The following is a 16,098-nucleotide window of genomic DNA, read 5'->3' as shown; positions in this document are numbered from 1 at the left end:
CATTTAAATAATTAAAATTATTTAATACACTAAGACATTACTAATACTACTATTATGACTACTACTACTACTATTGTTATTGTACCAACAACGACAACAACAACAAGAATACTGCTTATATGGCGACCACAAAAGTGTGACATTTGTGTTTATGACTTGAAATTGTTAATACAAGTTCTGTACTCTATTTTGGAGAAGAGTTTTTCTATATTTTTTTTAATGTACTCTGTAACATTTACTCCACGCCAGCAGGGGGCGGGTGGCGGTTTTGGTGTCCTGCTTGTATTTTCCCTCATTGCTGCATGACACTTGAGGTTAACAAGCCGTTTCCTCGTCTTTCTCCTGTTCTTCAGGTGGGTAAATATGCGAATAGGTTTTTAATCCAGTAATTAGACATGCTGGAACGTATTTGGAATATTTGTGAACGTATTTGGAATAGTTATGTACTGTATTAGTTATTCAGTTTTTGACTTTGTGTCGTTGTGTTCGAAGAAAGTAACTACGCACGGTGTACATGCTAATATTAGCCATTAGCCAAGTCTGTTTAATACATGCGCTTCACCCACTTCAGGTTATGCTGGAATAACCGTTAGAAACTGAAGAACTCTATGTCTATTTTTCTGTTTTGGCTTTTGTAAGGTCCCCACCACCAGTGTTAAAATAGTTCTTTTACCATTAGGATTCAGGGTGGAAAAAAAGCGACTTTAAAAATTTTGTTTGGTTCTATTAAGGACTTTAGTTTATTGAAGGTCAAATGCAGTACTGTCTTAAGTTAAAAAGTAGCTGGTTAATGTAACCACTGTCTAATGCGTTTCATTTGGGATAAACAGCTAGAAAGCTAAGAAGAAGAATGAGTGGATATGTGTTTAGGAAAGAGATGTTTGTTTTGTCGCTAAAAGATGCTTGTTTTTGTCACTTATGGACACTGAAATGTATTAAAAAGGTTGAACTTTGAATATATAAACTGTAAAGAAAGAAACTCAATACAACAAGTATGTTTGGATGTAAAACTTGAATAAATTGCTGCATGACACTTGAGGTTAACAAGCCGTTTCCTCGTCTTTCTCCTGTTCTTCAGGAGTATATCTGTCAACAGCGGTGCTGTCGCTACGGTACCCGTTACACTTATATCTTATTCTTACTGTCAAAGAGGGGCTGGTTCCTATATATAGTAATTTTCAAAATAGATCTGATACACTCAGGATAGGTCAGAAACAAGAAACAAACAACCAGGCACTCATTCACTATACCCAAGGGCAATTTAGATACGGGAACCAACTATCGTGTTTTTGGAGTGCGGGAGGAAGCCGTAGTACACCTGGAGCCTATTAAATAAGAAGAAAGGCTGTAAATGACTTAATGGATGAGCATTGTTGTGATAATGTGCTGAAGGCGTAGTGTCAGAAAGAGCAGGAGCCAATTTCAAGGCTTCGAATTGCAAATTTCATTTGTGTTTGATATAGCATTTTAATAACAACTAAAGGTAATTACTCATGGGGGGATTGTGGCAAAGGTGTTAGAAGTTTGTTCTGTAATCAGAGGGTTGCCAGTTCACATCCCTGCTCTGTCTGTCTTAGTGGTACAAGTAGGTTGCCACCATCAGCATGTGAATGTGTGGTGAATTACTGAATGTATAGTGAAGTGCTTTTGCGATCCTCTGGACTTAATAAAGTGCTATGCAAGTACCATTGCCATTTGCTTGTGAGTGCACTTTTCATAAAAAGCAGTTCTGCACATACTCTCTTATATTAATTCTAATAATATTCATTAATTAATCCTACCTGTCCGCTTCGGCCTTGTGGGCTCATGGCTGGTGCTTGGTACTATATACAGTATTTCTTCTGACCTATAGTTACTTAGTTATGTGGCTCATATACAAATTTGAATTTTGCAACATTATATGCCAAGTTGCCACACAATTCATTGACTTGATTGAACAATAATTTACAAAGCCCTTTTTATCATCATTATTTGACGTCACTCATCATGAGCTAGTTTTTGTGAAGAAGTTGTACATTTTTATACATTTAGCTATGTTTGGTTCCATAGATTTCCTCTTTTTAAATTTCATCCTTCTCTGAGCTAGCCTCTCTCTTTCTGCTTTCCCTCTTTTAAACATCGCTGACCGCATCTCCAAAAAAAGAAAATAAAAAACAAACAGGGAGAGCAGCATGCATGGTCAATCCTTTGTCATGACTGCACATTGGCCTGAACCCCCCCCCCCCCCCCCCCCCCCCCAAAAAAAAAAAAAGTAAAAAAAAAGAAAAAGAAAGTCGGCTGTTGCGGTCCAAACATCAGATTGGCCCACCAGTTATTGTCCAGGTTTTCCCAAATAACCTGTCTTGGAGTGTTTACTGTACAGCCTCAGACACCTTGTAAGTTTTTGTTTGTTAAATTAGTAGCGGTATCACTTTAGGAAAGGAAAACAACTGAAATCATAGAAGAAACTCTATTTTTAAAGGTTGTCAGTCACTATGTCTTATGTTACTGTCAAAGTTAGAAGCCAAAGATATGTTAATATTTAAATACTACCTTAAGACAAAATGGCAGCACTTAAAAGCAATTCTCAAACCCACATTTTTGTTGTTTTTTTAATTTGGGTACTTATCATGGATCCCAGGTCAGCTTCTATCTGCATGCCTCAATAACTTCCAGAGTGCATTTTGTCTCGTAATACTACCAACCAAACAGTGCCAAAGTGGAGCAAAGACTGACCTTTATGGAGAAGCAGGCAGAGATTTATGCACATTTAAAACACTGAAAGCTTCTGTTACCTAAGTGCGATTAACCATTAGACCTGCTGAGAACACTGAGCTGTGAAGACTTTGAATAAAATTTAACAATTAACAAATTCACAGGCTGCTTTCAAAATAAATAGCATGAGTCATATTTTATCTTAAAATGACAGACTAAATTCAATGCAGCTATTCATGTGAATTTCATGTGTGTTGAATTAGCGAAAGTAGTTAAGTTAGTTGTTTAGATATTTTGAAATAATGTTCTATGTCCAAATATTCTAGCATTTACTAAATAAAAATGTTGGTGATCTTAACTGACCTACAACAGCAGCATTTTAGCCTGATATAATTACAGAAAGTGAGTAAAACAAGGTCATGTACCATAATACACAGTGTATATAAATATCTACTCTATTTACGCTGTGAAAAACTTTGAGTTTATAAATATCTATTCTATTTACGCTATGTGAAAAACTTTGAGTACGTATATCGAGGAATTGCCTTCTGACACCGTCCTACTTCAGTTTCTTACCCAGTTATGAATGACTTATTTATGCAGACATGAATAATAGCCAACATTTTGAATTCAACAACAATTACAAATACATTTTTCCCCCAAGTCACTGAAACTTTTTCTTGGATCTCTTAAATGTTCAGTCATAAAAATACTTGATGAATATGATGGCAGTCATTCATAACAATGATAACGATAACGATGGCAGTCAATCAAATACAAATTTAACAAATAACCTGTCTGATTTTGTGTCTTGCAAAAACATTTTGATCCTTTTTTTTATATCACATTCCATATAGCTGCATGACAGGTTAAAGAAATTGTGTTTTTATGGAGATATACTGGAAAAAGAAACATGAAAAATTCCTGTCTACTTTCATAATTCTCAACCACTGGGAATTAAAATGACATATCGATCTCCTTTCCGTCTGTGTATTTCATCGCTTTTTGCACAGGAAAAAAGCTTTAGCTGTAAAATCAGAAACTGACTCCTGATTCCCTCCTGATGCTGTCTCTTAAAAACCTCAGGGGCTGACCAGGCTTTGCTTGTTATCTGTGCAGCCACTGTAGCGACCTTTAATAATGCATAGAACTGTTTCCCTTCAACAAAAACTATCTGACAGTTTAAACAAGTTTAGTGCTAGAAGAAGACTCCCCCCTTTAAATGAGTGTTTCTTGCCGTGCCCACCAAACAGTGGCGGTGCAGACATGCCTCAGTGGTGTCACACAGATGTTCACAACCTTGAGCACAGCAGTTCTGTTTGCACGCTCCATTATATTTGAATTTGTTTTGCAACTGTCCCCAGTTGGTGGCTCGGAAACACAAGATGAATATAACTCCCTGCTCTGAAAAAGATGCAAACTCAATGAAACATTAAATAAGTAGTCTATTGGGGCTTGAGATTGTTTCCCCCCCTCTTCAAACCTCTGCAAGATTTCATCCTGCTGGGTCTTTACCAGTGATTATAATTCGTGTTTGAAAATGGGGCATCATTCAACTGATAAGAACAATGATGCTTACAATATTTCTGGGTTCGATTCCCGGCCCGGTGTCTTTCTGCATGGAGTTTGCATGTTCTCCCTGTGCATGCGTGGGTTCTCTCCGGATACTCCAGCTTCCCCTCACAGCCCAAAAGCAAGAAAACAAGACTGTCAGGTAAATTGGTCTCTCTAAATTCTCCCTAGGTGTGAGTGTGTGTGTCACCCTGCGACAGACTGGCGACCTGTCCAGGGTGACCCCGCCTCTCGCCAGGAACGTTAGCTGGAGATGGGCACCAGCATCACTCCCGACCCCACTAGGGGTAATGGATACTTTGTAACCACTGTGCTTAACCAAAATGGGATGAATTGGATAGTACACACCATCAAGAATAAGCTGTTGGGATGTTCAGTATAATGTTTGTGAATTCATAATAATTATCTCTGTTTCCAATCTGTGGCTTCCATGAATTCTCTTCATAAAACTCCTTGTTCTTCTAATACATATAGAATTTTAGGCTTTTTTTTTATTGCTCTATGTTTGGACCCGACTTTGAACTGAAATCACAGGGAGGGCAATCAGTGCACACAGCATCAATCCCCAAGTGGATTTTTCCAGGTTTTTACTGACATATTGGCTTGTTTGTGCTTCAAATTTAAGACTGCTGTTTGACTCAAACTTTTGGTGCAGGCAATTTCAAACTAATCTTCAACTCAGGATGATTCAGACATGGCATGACATATCAGTGTGCTCTGAAGCCAAACAAAAGGAGCAAGAGGACACACACAGAGAGTGGATACCAGATAAAGCCTAATGTCTAATCATTACAGGTATTTACCGGTGTATCTTGTGTAAGAGATGAAAGAGTAATAATTGTAGCTGTAATGTTTGTAATTTCTAAGATTAGGCCAAAAGGATTTGTTAATGTCACTAGAAGGATGTTTCCAACCTTAATCACATGCAGGATTACTGTATATCTTGTAATAACATAAAATTGTGAACATTGCTAAAGACAAACTAACTGGAATATCCAAGCGTAATAGTTCCACTTAGTGATGCTAATAACTTTTTTCCTTTGTTTTTTCTCAAGGCATTAACAAAGCTACCAAATGTTTGCAATGATTTCTTAAAAAGTACCCTTTGGCAATGTTTTAAAATCACACCAGTACGAAGGCTGAGCTTGTGCAATAGATTCATGTATATGGAGCATTATTATCCAGACTCAGTCTGCAGAAAAAACAAGCCAAATCCCTGAGAGGTGACAGGATATATGACGTTTCAAAATGATGTTTTTGTCAGAAAACCAAACTAAAATTGCCAAACAATTCTTCTGACCAAAAATACCGGCAGACAGCAGAGAGGGGCTGTGTTTGAGGGGAGAATTAGGATAAGCTGAACATTTATGCGCAATGGCGGAGCTTTTACCAGAAGAAGAAAACATTTGGTGATTATGATAGCATTGTAGGCAGAGCAGGATTACTTTACAGCCTGGAGTGTTTGTTTAACCTTTTGTCTTGCAAACAAATAGTTCATATTTATACAAAGTTTTTACTCTGTGAATACACAACTATTAGTTTCTAACTACCAGAGAAGTCTGTGGGTGGATATGCTACTGTGAGAGAGCTTTACTGGTTTGCTTTATGAGCTCCAGTTGGTTGTCAATAAAAACCTTACTCAAAAAAGCTGGACTAATTGCTCCCTTACTTTAACCTCTATTCAGCAGCCTTAATACATTTGCCACATGCTGGATCAGAATATAAAACCATTTTGCCTAGAAAATGCATAGCAACTACTTTAGTGCACAAACAATTTATTTCAATAATTCTCTCATAATTTGTAAAAAAAAAAAAAAAAAAACTTGCTCCAAAAAACTAAGCCTTTGATATTGTACCCTCTATATCTCAAATCATGTAAAATCTTATTAAATAATGAAAATCCAAAGTGTACAAGACAACCTTTTTATAGATCTTCAGTTACATTTTCATTTGATGTTATGATTTTTGAACTATAGGCTGTACAGCTGTGATTGAAATGGAAAACTGATTCTGTTTCTCGCTACGAAGAGAAAAAAAAAATAAAGGGAAAAAAACAAAGAGGCATTGAGGAGCCAATAGAAAACGACTTCTGCACAAGAATTTAATAATCAAGTAAGTCAGTGATTCTTACAAAAAATAAAATAAAAACAGGACCAGACATCAACTGGCAGATATTTTTTAAATATTGGTACACGTTTTTTTTGTTTGTCTTGTTTTATTTTAGGGAGAGCTGAAATGGAAAGCAATGTTTGGATTATTTATGCAACACAGGAGAAGTTAATTGCAAGCTTGACCCCTCAAATTTACTGATGGGCCACACTCAATTGTTCATCTGTTACAGACGGATGTACATAACAACATTGTGGGTTGTTATGTAATTTTTTATAAATAAAGTGAAGCATTTTGTCAACGGGTGTATGCCCATTCTTCCAGAATAACCAAGAATTTTAAATACTCAGCTAATCTCCTCGGGTTTAGAGGCTAATTACTATTTTTAGAACGCAACATTATAGTCATTTTTTCCCATTAAAATATAGTAAATGTTCCAAATTCATGAATCACTTTATCTGCGGTTTGGATGTTAATGATTCTGAGTCAGCAAAATGGAAGACTCAACATAGGAAAATTGCCTCAATGTCCTCTTTGAAGCGCTTGAAGAGGTACAAGCTGAAAGTTTCAACACGATCCTCTCAGTCCCCTGACCTTAACATCATCTACAACGTGTGACTAGCCTTTGTTCAAGTTGACCTACTCTAAAAGTCCTATTACAAAAGGTAATTCATGAAATAATTAATTTTTTTTTCCAATAGCTTGCTTTGAAAAGAAGAGATATTTGTCAACGAAGCACAAACACACACCGCCGAGCCAATGCACAAGCAAACTTTGTAAATGCTTACAGATCTCTTCTGGCCTGAGAGTTTATAACGTTGAATTGACCTTTCTCAAAATACACCAGTTAATCATCTCTATTGCCCGTGTAAGAGCTTGGGACTCATTTGAAGCACACTGTACTTGCATGAGAATAAATCAACATGTAACATACTTCTTAAACAAAAACCCCACCCATCCACACCCACCTTAAATACTCTCTTACATCCAACAATTGGGATGGTCCTACCCAGACCTGGGCTCCTGATCAAAATTCTGCATTTACAATGTTAAGCTTTATTTTGCTTCTTTGACACAAAAGCATTTAAATCTGATAGTTCCACGCAAATAAAATTTGCAGAACGTTTAGCTTTAAACTATTTTTTCCAATTGCAAAAAACGTGGAACTTATCCAGTAAGACAACATTAGAATGAATGCACAAAAGAAAAGAAAATTGGCATCAAAAGCACAGAATACTTTGGTAAGGAGGAGTGTTTATTGACATTACGTAACTAAGAGAAAAAGTATTCTGTGCTTTTAAAGATCCTTTTTTTCTTGCCTTATACTGACCAAAAGTCCCTCACTATTAAAGCATTACAGAAATGTTCACATGTTGTGATTAAAATAAAGTCTGAAGAACAGAGTTCAGATAAATAAATTCATAGTTATTTAAGTATCAGTCCCCATTTCATAGGATTTGACCACCTCAGTTGGTGGGGTTAATTCCACTGAGGTGATTGGTCAGTTATAAAAATGCTGTTTAAGCATAAAAATGTAAACTACATAATTCTACCACAAATAAACCTACGATAGTGAGCGAAGCAAAGCTGCAAAAGTAATGTTTAAATGAAAAACAAACAATGCAATACTGGTGGCTGATTACGACTAACTATAGAAAGGTTAAATTAATCAAAAATAAGAATAAGGGAGGCAGCACAGTGGCGCAGTTGGTAGCACTGTAGCCTTGCAGCAAGAAGGTCGACAGATTTGATAAATGTTCCTTAACGTTTCTTTCCCACTTTAGAATGGATTTATCAACAAAGACTGCAGATCTTTATTTCTAAGACATTGAAACATCTTAAGTACAAAGATAAAGTTCTGAATAAAAAAGACTGAAACATTATTGTTCTGTGTTCAGAATTACTATTTTTGAAGTACAATGTCTTTCGCTTACTTCAACACACAATTTACATGCTGCCGTAGAAAAGAATAGGAGCAAATAGGTACAAATGATTTTAATTATAGTGCTCCTTTCTTTGAGTTTGTAGTGAAAGTGAGTCAGCATCAACAACTCAGGGATCTTTACTCCGAAGCTCAACAGAGACCTTCCACCATGAATAGTTCTATTGTAATCTAATGTGTAGTTTTTTTTCCAAGTCACGAGATGTCAAACAGCCTTTTGAAAAAAATTAACATACCTTGTAGTAATTTTTTTTTTTTTAGCCTTAGCAACCTACGGAGCCCCTAAGGGGACATGGAGAGAAAAAAAAAGGAAAGAAATCCCGACTTATTATCTCGAGATCCCGACTTATTATCTCGAGATCCCGACTTATTATCTCGAGATCCCGACTTATTATCTCGAGATCCCGACTTATTATCTCGAGATCCCGACTTATTATCTCAAGATACCGACTTATTATCCCGACTTATTATCTCGAGATCCCGACTTATTATCTCGAGATCCCGCGACATTTCTGAAAAATCGCGAGTTACTTTTTTGGGGGGGAAAGGCATGTTTTTATGCGGTAAACGTGGGGGAGTGTGTCTACATTGATTATGGAATGACGACTTATATCATTTTCTGCGGTCCAGAGATGTCCCAGAGGAGGATATCATGCACATGCAATTTAGCGTACATCCATCGGTAACCGTGAAGCTGTCCAGAGGACTGTAGCTGGTTATTAATGAATTCTACCAAAACTGCCAAGTCGGAAAAGGACTTGCGCCGAATGAGTCCCCGCGCTCTGAAAACTCTCTTCAGATGTCTCTCACTAATACTAAATCCATGTCTGCTGTCAAGCACTGATTTAATGTGTTTATACTCAAGCCCAAGCTCGAAATAAAAATCTATATATCTACCCCCACAGTGATGGAGGACACCCACATGGGTGGGTGTCCTCCATCACTGTGATTAGGTCGTTATGTACTGATGTCGGGATCTCGAGATAATAAGTCGGGATTTCTTTCCTTTTTTTTTCTCTCCATGTCCCCTTAGGGGCTCCGTAGCAACCTGTTCATGATCCAAATGCTCACAGAAAATCATTTCAGTTGTTTTTAACTTAAATAAGACCCCCTGGAATCTATATTTGTTTCTCAAAATGCCTCATACCATAAATGCTAACATGGATGCTGATGATGAAAAGCTTTGCACACATTGTTCCCTTACATGCCTCCTGTAGTTCCAGCTGACCAGCCTCCTTCCTTTGTAAGCTCAACAGGCTAATAGGACCTTCACTAGAAAAATCCACTACGATTCAAAACATTGTTGGTCTCAAAGGGAAAAGTTCAAATTATTCATAGAATTGATCCCATTGTTTATTTGCACACCTTGTTAGGAAGCTGTGAAACTACCATGACTACAGGGAAACAAGACCAACATTTATGAACACTTACACGCTGTCCTCCCCTCCACATCCTGTCTCCTACTTTCTCTTACTTCCGTCACATCAGTACAGATCAACACTTCACCTATTAGTGGCTTGTACTCGTTATTTCTGTCTAGGTGAATGCTGGCTTGCAAAGAAAATGCAATAGTGTAAGCTCTTTCTTGACAGCGTGGCCACTCACTTATGCCAGTCAAGCTACTGGGACCTGTGGAACAGGAAGAGCAGCAAGGTAGAGTCTGAAAGTCTGTTATTTCCTCACCAGCATATCCACAGTTTGTTATAAACACAAAGGGAATTATTTCTAAATGTTTGATATACCGTACTTGTAAAAATGACTGCAAGGTTACACTTATACACCAAGCTTTACAGTTACAGTTGTGAATTACCTTTGGACTTTCCATCTGCTAGCAGCTGTTAAATAAAGACAAACAATGTCTATATTATAAATGTGCCTGAGCAACCCAGCTCCTCTATGACTGATTATGGAATAAAACATAAGACGTAGCGGCAAAGTGACAAACTTGCTTTTTAGGAAACACGCATAGTCCAGAAAACAAAAATCTTTATTATGAACCCAAAAGAATTCAAGACCAAATAACATGATAAATAATAAAGTTCAGAGCAATGCAGTAGAGAAAAACTCTGACTGATGCAAGTTGTTGAAAAGAACTGCCAGGTAAATGGGCTCTCCATGTTTTGGATTGGACATAAGTGGAAATATATTGAACTAGTTTTGTTTTGTAAAATTACTTGAGTTGAATATCGAACTAGCATTATAAATACGATGAATATAATAGACTTGTAGTAGCATCTTAAGCTTCAAACAGATGCTCTGAAGTGAAAACCGACTGGTAACAGAGTTCTCTGACAGGTGAGAACAACAGTGAGTTATTTGACCACAATACACCAAACTATGTTTGTTGAAAAATCAACCCTGTGAAAATACAAACACTCCAATCAACGCCAAGGCACAGCAGTGAAGTGCTTTCTGGGCACTTTGCTTTCATCAAGATCACTTTGGGGAGGTGGGAGGATGGTTGTTGTATAATAAACCAGCACAAAGAAGTCCACAATTGTGATTTTCAAATAAAAAAAATCTAAAATATGTTTCATTTTTGTAGCTGTTTTTTGCTGTTTTCAGTACAGCACCAAAGAGGCACAGTTTCTAAATAACAAGCAGTTAATGGCAACGTTTTACTTTAAAAACATTTATTTTTCTCATGCTAAAACAAATCTAAGTTTAGAATTGTAAGACAGGAAAGCAAAAAAACATTAGGAGAAAAATTTGATTCAGGAAACGAATGAATGAACTTTGTTTTCACAGATCGGTTGCTTTCTTCTCGGGTAGGAAAAGTTTGACGATCATGTTCCTGTCCTTACTGGCTGCACGAATGTCTGCTGTTCTTAAAGTTCAACAGATTTCATCCAGACCCAAGCAGAGCACAAGCTGCTTTTAGCTGTATACACCTCCACACAGAGGTGGGAGTTCGGACAAACCTTTCATGCGAAGAGCAAGTAGTACAAACAAGTGGACATTAGATGCAGTGGAGCTGGTATCACATTTGGTGTGCAAAACCCTCTATTCTGATTCCCCAAAATAAAATTAAACACAAGCCAACATTCTTCAGAATCACCCACTTTATTGATAGAATCTACCTGTGTGTGACTTAATCCTACCAATATTTTTAAAAAACAGCCAAGAAGGACATAGTAATTTTGGTAATAGTATTACCATTAGTTGCCCGCAAATTAGTGAAAATAGCAAGAAGACAGTTGTTGAAAGAAAGTAATAAGATGTCCTGTTTAAGCAGGATCAGAGTTCATAGGAAATCCTGGAGGAAAACCTGTTGGTTGCAAAAGAAGTTTATCTTCCAGGGCAAAGACCAAGAATTTGCAGCCAGAGGTATCATGGAATTGTTTAGATCAAAACAGATTTTTTCTATACACAGATCCAGTGAATGTCGAGATAAAAAACTTTCACGTTCAGCTACTTATGCTATTACCTGGTAGGAAGTACCATCTCAGTCACACTTTTGAGTCAGGTGTCAAAGATTTAGAAATTACATTTCAAGTCTCGATAAATTACATTGAACTTTCTGACTTAAATGTGACAATATGTTCCAGGTTTCTAATTGGTTTTTTACAGGAATTGTTTCCAAAAAATGCCACTTTTTTTTATTTATTTATTTTTTTCTAAATAGCCAAAATAATTTAGAAGAAAAATGTCCTTCATCTTTCTGCAGCTTCGGTTTATTAGAATTCTTGATTTTTGTAACTATCTATACATTTAGAGAACACAGTTGTAGCTAAGGGTTTCAATGTGTCTTCAAATGAATTCAAGCCAAGGTTGAGCTTCAATGATTTTCAAGTTAAGAAGAATCACATAAAAGATGTAACTATTATAATGTAGCAATGAAAGCACTGTGCAGATATTATCCAAGTGTCCATTCTGGATATTCATGGGTAGCTGGAGCTCATGTGGTTCACACCGAGGTTTCAAGCTATTTAATCCAACTCAAATCTGCCAAATAGAGAGATGTGCATAAAGAACAACTGAGCCTGAAGCTGCAGCAACTAGTTTTCATTTGTGTGCATAGTGTGAGCTAATGGATGAATGAGAAATACTGTGTATCACCTTCAATGCTTTGAAGGCAGTATGGTCTTAGTGCCGACTGTCAATTAGAGAACGCTTTCATAAAAGCAGAAGGAACAGCTGATTTTTATCCAGCTGACCTCTTTGCAAATGAATCAAGACAAATGTATGGGTCGCTTGGAAAAGAGATTTTTAATATTATGAGTTGTAGAGTTTTTGTTATGGCCCCTGGCCTCTTGAGGCTGTGCAGGCTCCTTGTTTTTTTCTGTTATGCAGGATCAGCTGTGCGGGCACACCTTCCTGATTGGCTGCCTAGAGGCAGCAGGAGAGCAGCCACCCCATTGAATGAGCAAAGCCAATCAGACGTTGATGAGGCCCACCTGCACCATATAAAAGACACCTGTAATCATTCCTCCAGTGGGGCAGCTAGCAGGAAGAGGTTGTGTAAAGCTGACCCCCACCTTCTGTGTTTGGTAACTGTTTTTGGACAGTTTTATAAAGAGAATTTAAGCCATGTCATAAAGTCCAATGCAAAGCTGGAAAGAAACCTTTAGAATTCTGAAATTCAATAAAAAAATGACAGACTTTTGTTTTCTTAAGCCAAAAATATTGAGTCAACATATTCTCAAAGGTAATGGATTTTTTTGTGCCCAACATGTACGTTTTATAAGTAGGAAAATAATAATAGTGAATTTAATTTAAGGATGTGCAGATTTTCTGTCAAGAGCATCATGTAAACTGGTATTTAAATCACAAAAGACAGAAAATTATTAATCAAATTAGGTAAGTATGACTTTTTTTCCTCCAGCACATAAACAACTTGTGGGTTAAAAACTACTAACTTTTTCTATACACATGAAAAGTGCTTCAAAAGAAAATAGCAGTTTCACCATTCCACCTGTTAAGATTTATTTTTACTTCATTCTCAATATTTAAACTATAATAATAAAACAGGATTTCTTCTTTTTATTTCCCTAAGCATTTTGACTCTTCATTCTTGAAATCAAATTTCAATTTTGTATTTGCAATGTTATCTTTACTATAACTGAAGGAAAAAAACTTAAAGTTTCCCTACTCCTCCATCCATCATTCCACCTGACCCAAATACTCCTTTGTACCTTGGAGTTGTGCACAGATGAGTTTTTGTCACTTTCTTTTATTCAGTAACTGAACCTCATATATAAATACTGACTTGCCTCTTAAAAACCCTGATTTTCACACAATTACCCATCAAACTGCATACAGCAAACCAGCACAAATGAAGGGTATGAAACAGAAAAGATGGGACAATGTGACTTGTTACTTCATTTTCTCCTCTTTGGTTAAAATATCCCGTGACAAAGTTCACATTTGGGATATCCATTAGTTGAGCAAGTAATTCTTTAATCAAGGAAGTGATTGATCCCCGACATCTTTGGTTGGTTGAAAATATAAATCACCTCTGAATCTGTTAAGCATCTAAGCACATGCATGTGGGAATAGGTAAATCAGAGCTGTCTTGCAAGGTTCTTATATGCTCTCTTCGACAGAAATACCTTACATGAAAGCAGAAATTAGAATGCATTAATCTGTGAGTCAGGTGACCTCTCAGCACATTGACATTTCATGGCTCCCTAAAAGCAGCGAGTTCTTTCAGCTTCTTCAGTGTTTAGAGCAACCTTTAAGAAATACTGGTGAATATGTGTTGACATTTGAATACATTTGAACATTTAAATTTTTGACCAAAGTTAAGTCTGTAAAGTGCAAATGTAAAACCTGAAGTGTATTGAAGGATTATTGGTTGTATGTCTGTATATATACATACATATGTGCTTCCATTAGATGTTGATGTGAAGACTCGGGTAGACAGGCTTAGATTAGTAAAAAGAGGATTTTTATCACATAAAGGCCCATGTCAGACTGGTTCACATGATCTGGGAAATAAAAAACAATAGAAATTTTCCAGGAGTTTCCTTAAAGAGAGCTAGTTTCTCCACTTCTACTTCCCAAAAAGACACAGTGCCTGTGTCTCTTCATAGCTTACAGACAACACGCAAACAGTTTTGCATGCCATATTTTGTATCATTATAATTAAAAATCACTTATGATTAATAAACTTCCAAGCAGTGATCTTTACCGACACACATCTTTATACGTGGCAGCCTGTAGCTCTGTGAGTAAATTCTGCATTCATAGCTTTCCTTCTGTATCATTCCAGGCACAAAAGCTATTAGCTTAGATCTGCTGCTGAGACATTGATATATATAACCTGTGTTCAGACACTAAAAACCAAATACAAAATGTATCCAGCAACTACATGTAGTCTTCTATTTCCAGCTACATGTGCTTTAATTATTGGCTCCAATGAAATGTGACAAACGTATCTGTGCTTATAAATATGGCTGCATTGCAAATTAATTAAGCCTCACTACAAATTAGACTTGATGATAAAATTAAAAATTGTTCAGTTTTCAAAACACATTAGAACATTGAATAGTTATGCATTCACCTGTTTTATGTCACATGTTTTAAAATATTTATTTTGTAAAAAGAAGACATTCATTTCTTTTTGTGTGGAAAAGAAAAACAAATTTTGCTCGTCATGATTGATTTGCAAAAGCAATAAACAACATCAAACATCCAAAGGAGTGAATACCTTTTGTACGTACTGTGAAATTAAATCACAGTAATAATTAATTGATTGGCTTATTGGAAATAGATAAATCAATTCACATATAAAGGCAGGCCTTTTCAACGATTCAACATTTCTGATTGAAATACAGGCGCCCATAAATCTAGCCTTTCCAAATTCGGAGAATATTTTTTACTACCACCACCTAGTGGTTTGTTTCCTCAAACTGTTTTTCTTGCAAGAGTTTCCACCAGAGTTTGATGTGCTCCGTTGGCTTTAATTTGCCTAAAAAGCGCTGCAGTCTGTAATCAATCAGCAGCTGCAGTTGAGTTTTTGCTGATCCATTTTTCAGATGGGAAATAAAACCCAGACTGTTTGTATGAACACAAAGTCTTTTCAGAGTCTGATGTGACTGTCATGCATTGTGTCCCCAGCTTAAGAGATGAGATTAGCCTCTTTTTTAAACTCACAGGCTTTGAAGGTTGTTTTGTTCATAGCTGATGAGTTTTAAAGACTTTCATTGATTTACACAGATATTCTTTTTCTCAGAGCCTGAACAGCCTGTTTGTCATTTCACTCTTCCAGCTTCTTAATGATCATTAAAAACAACCAAATATCCCATTTTACTGAGGATAGCAACTTGATTTTTACCACTTTAAAAGAAAAACTAATCATATAAGATCAGGTGGAAGCAAACAATAAATTCTTTTATATCAGTTTATTGTTACCTTTTTATTAGTATGCAATCATTTACTAATTTATTTATTGTTCTATATGTTCAATAGTATAACATCATTCTATCTGCAAGATTGAGAAGGAAAACTGAAGAAGAAAAAGAATGATCATAAAAATATTTTGTACCTTCTTTTTTTTTCACCAGCAAAACCAAGCATCAAATCCTTTTCCATTAGCTCTCACCTGGACACTGTGCATGACTTGTGAATCAAAGCCATTCCATGGTTTCACATGTTTCTACTGTCGGTGTGGCTCTGTTTGAATTTTGTGCTTCTCTGACTTTTAGGACTCAGAGGAGTCTGTGCATTTTCCCAGCTCCTGCTGGCAAACAAAATTACTCTGAAGCACTGGATTATTTCTCAGAATGCCACAAAACACATTGCGCTATTCACACTGGCTCGAGAAAAGCTTTATTTTC

The sequence above is a fragment of the Xiphophorus maculatus genome, chromosome 5 (genome assembly GCF_002775205.1).
Source record: "Xiphophorus maculatus strain JP 163 A chromosome 5, X_maculatus-5.0-male, whole genome shotgun sequence".
Taxonomy (NCBI): domain Eukaryota; kingdom Metazoa; phylum Chordata; class Actinopteri; order Cyprinodontiformes; family Poeciliidae; genus Xiphophorus; species Xiphophorus maculatus.
Note: the sequence above shows the minus strand (reverse complement) of the source record.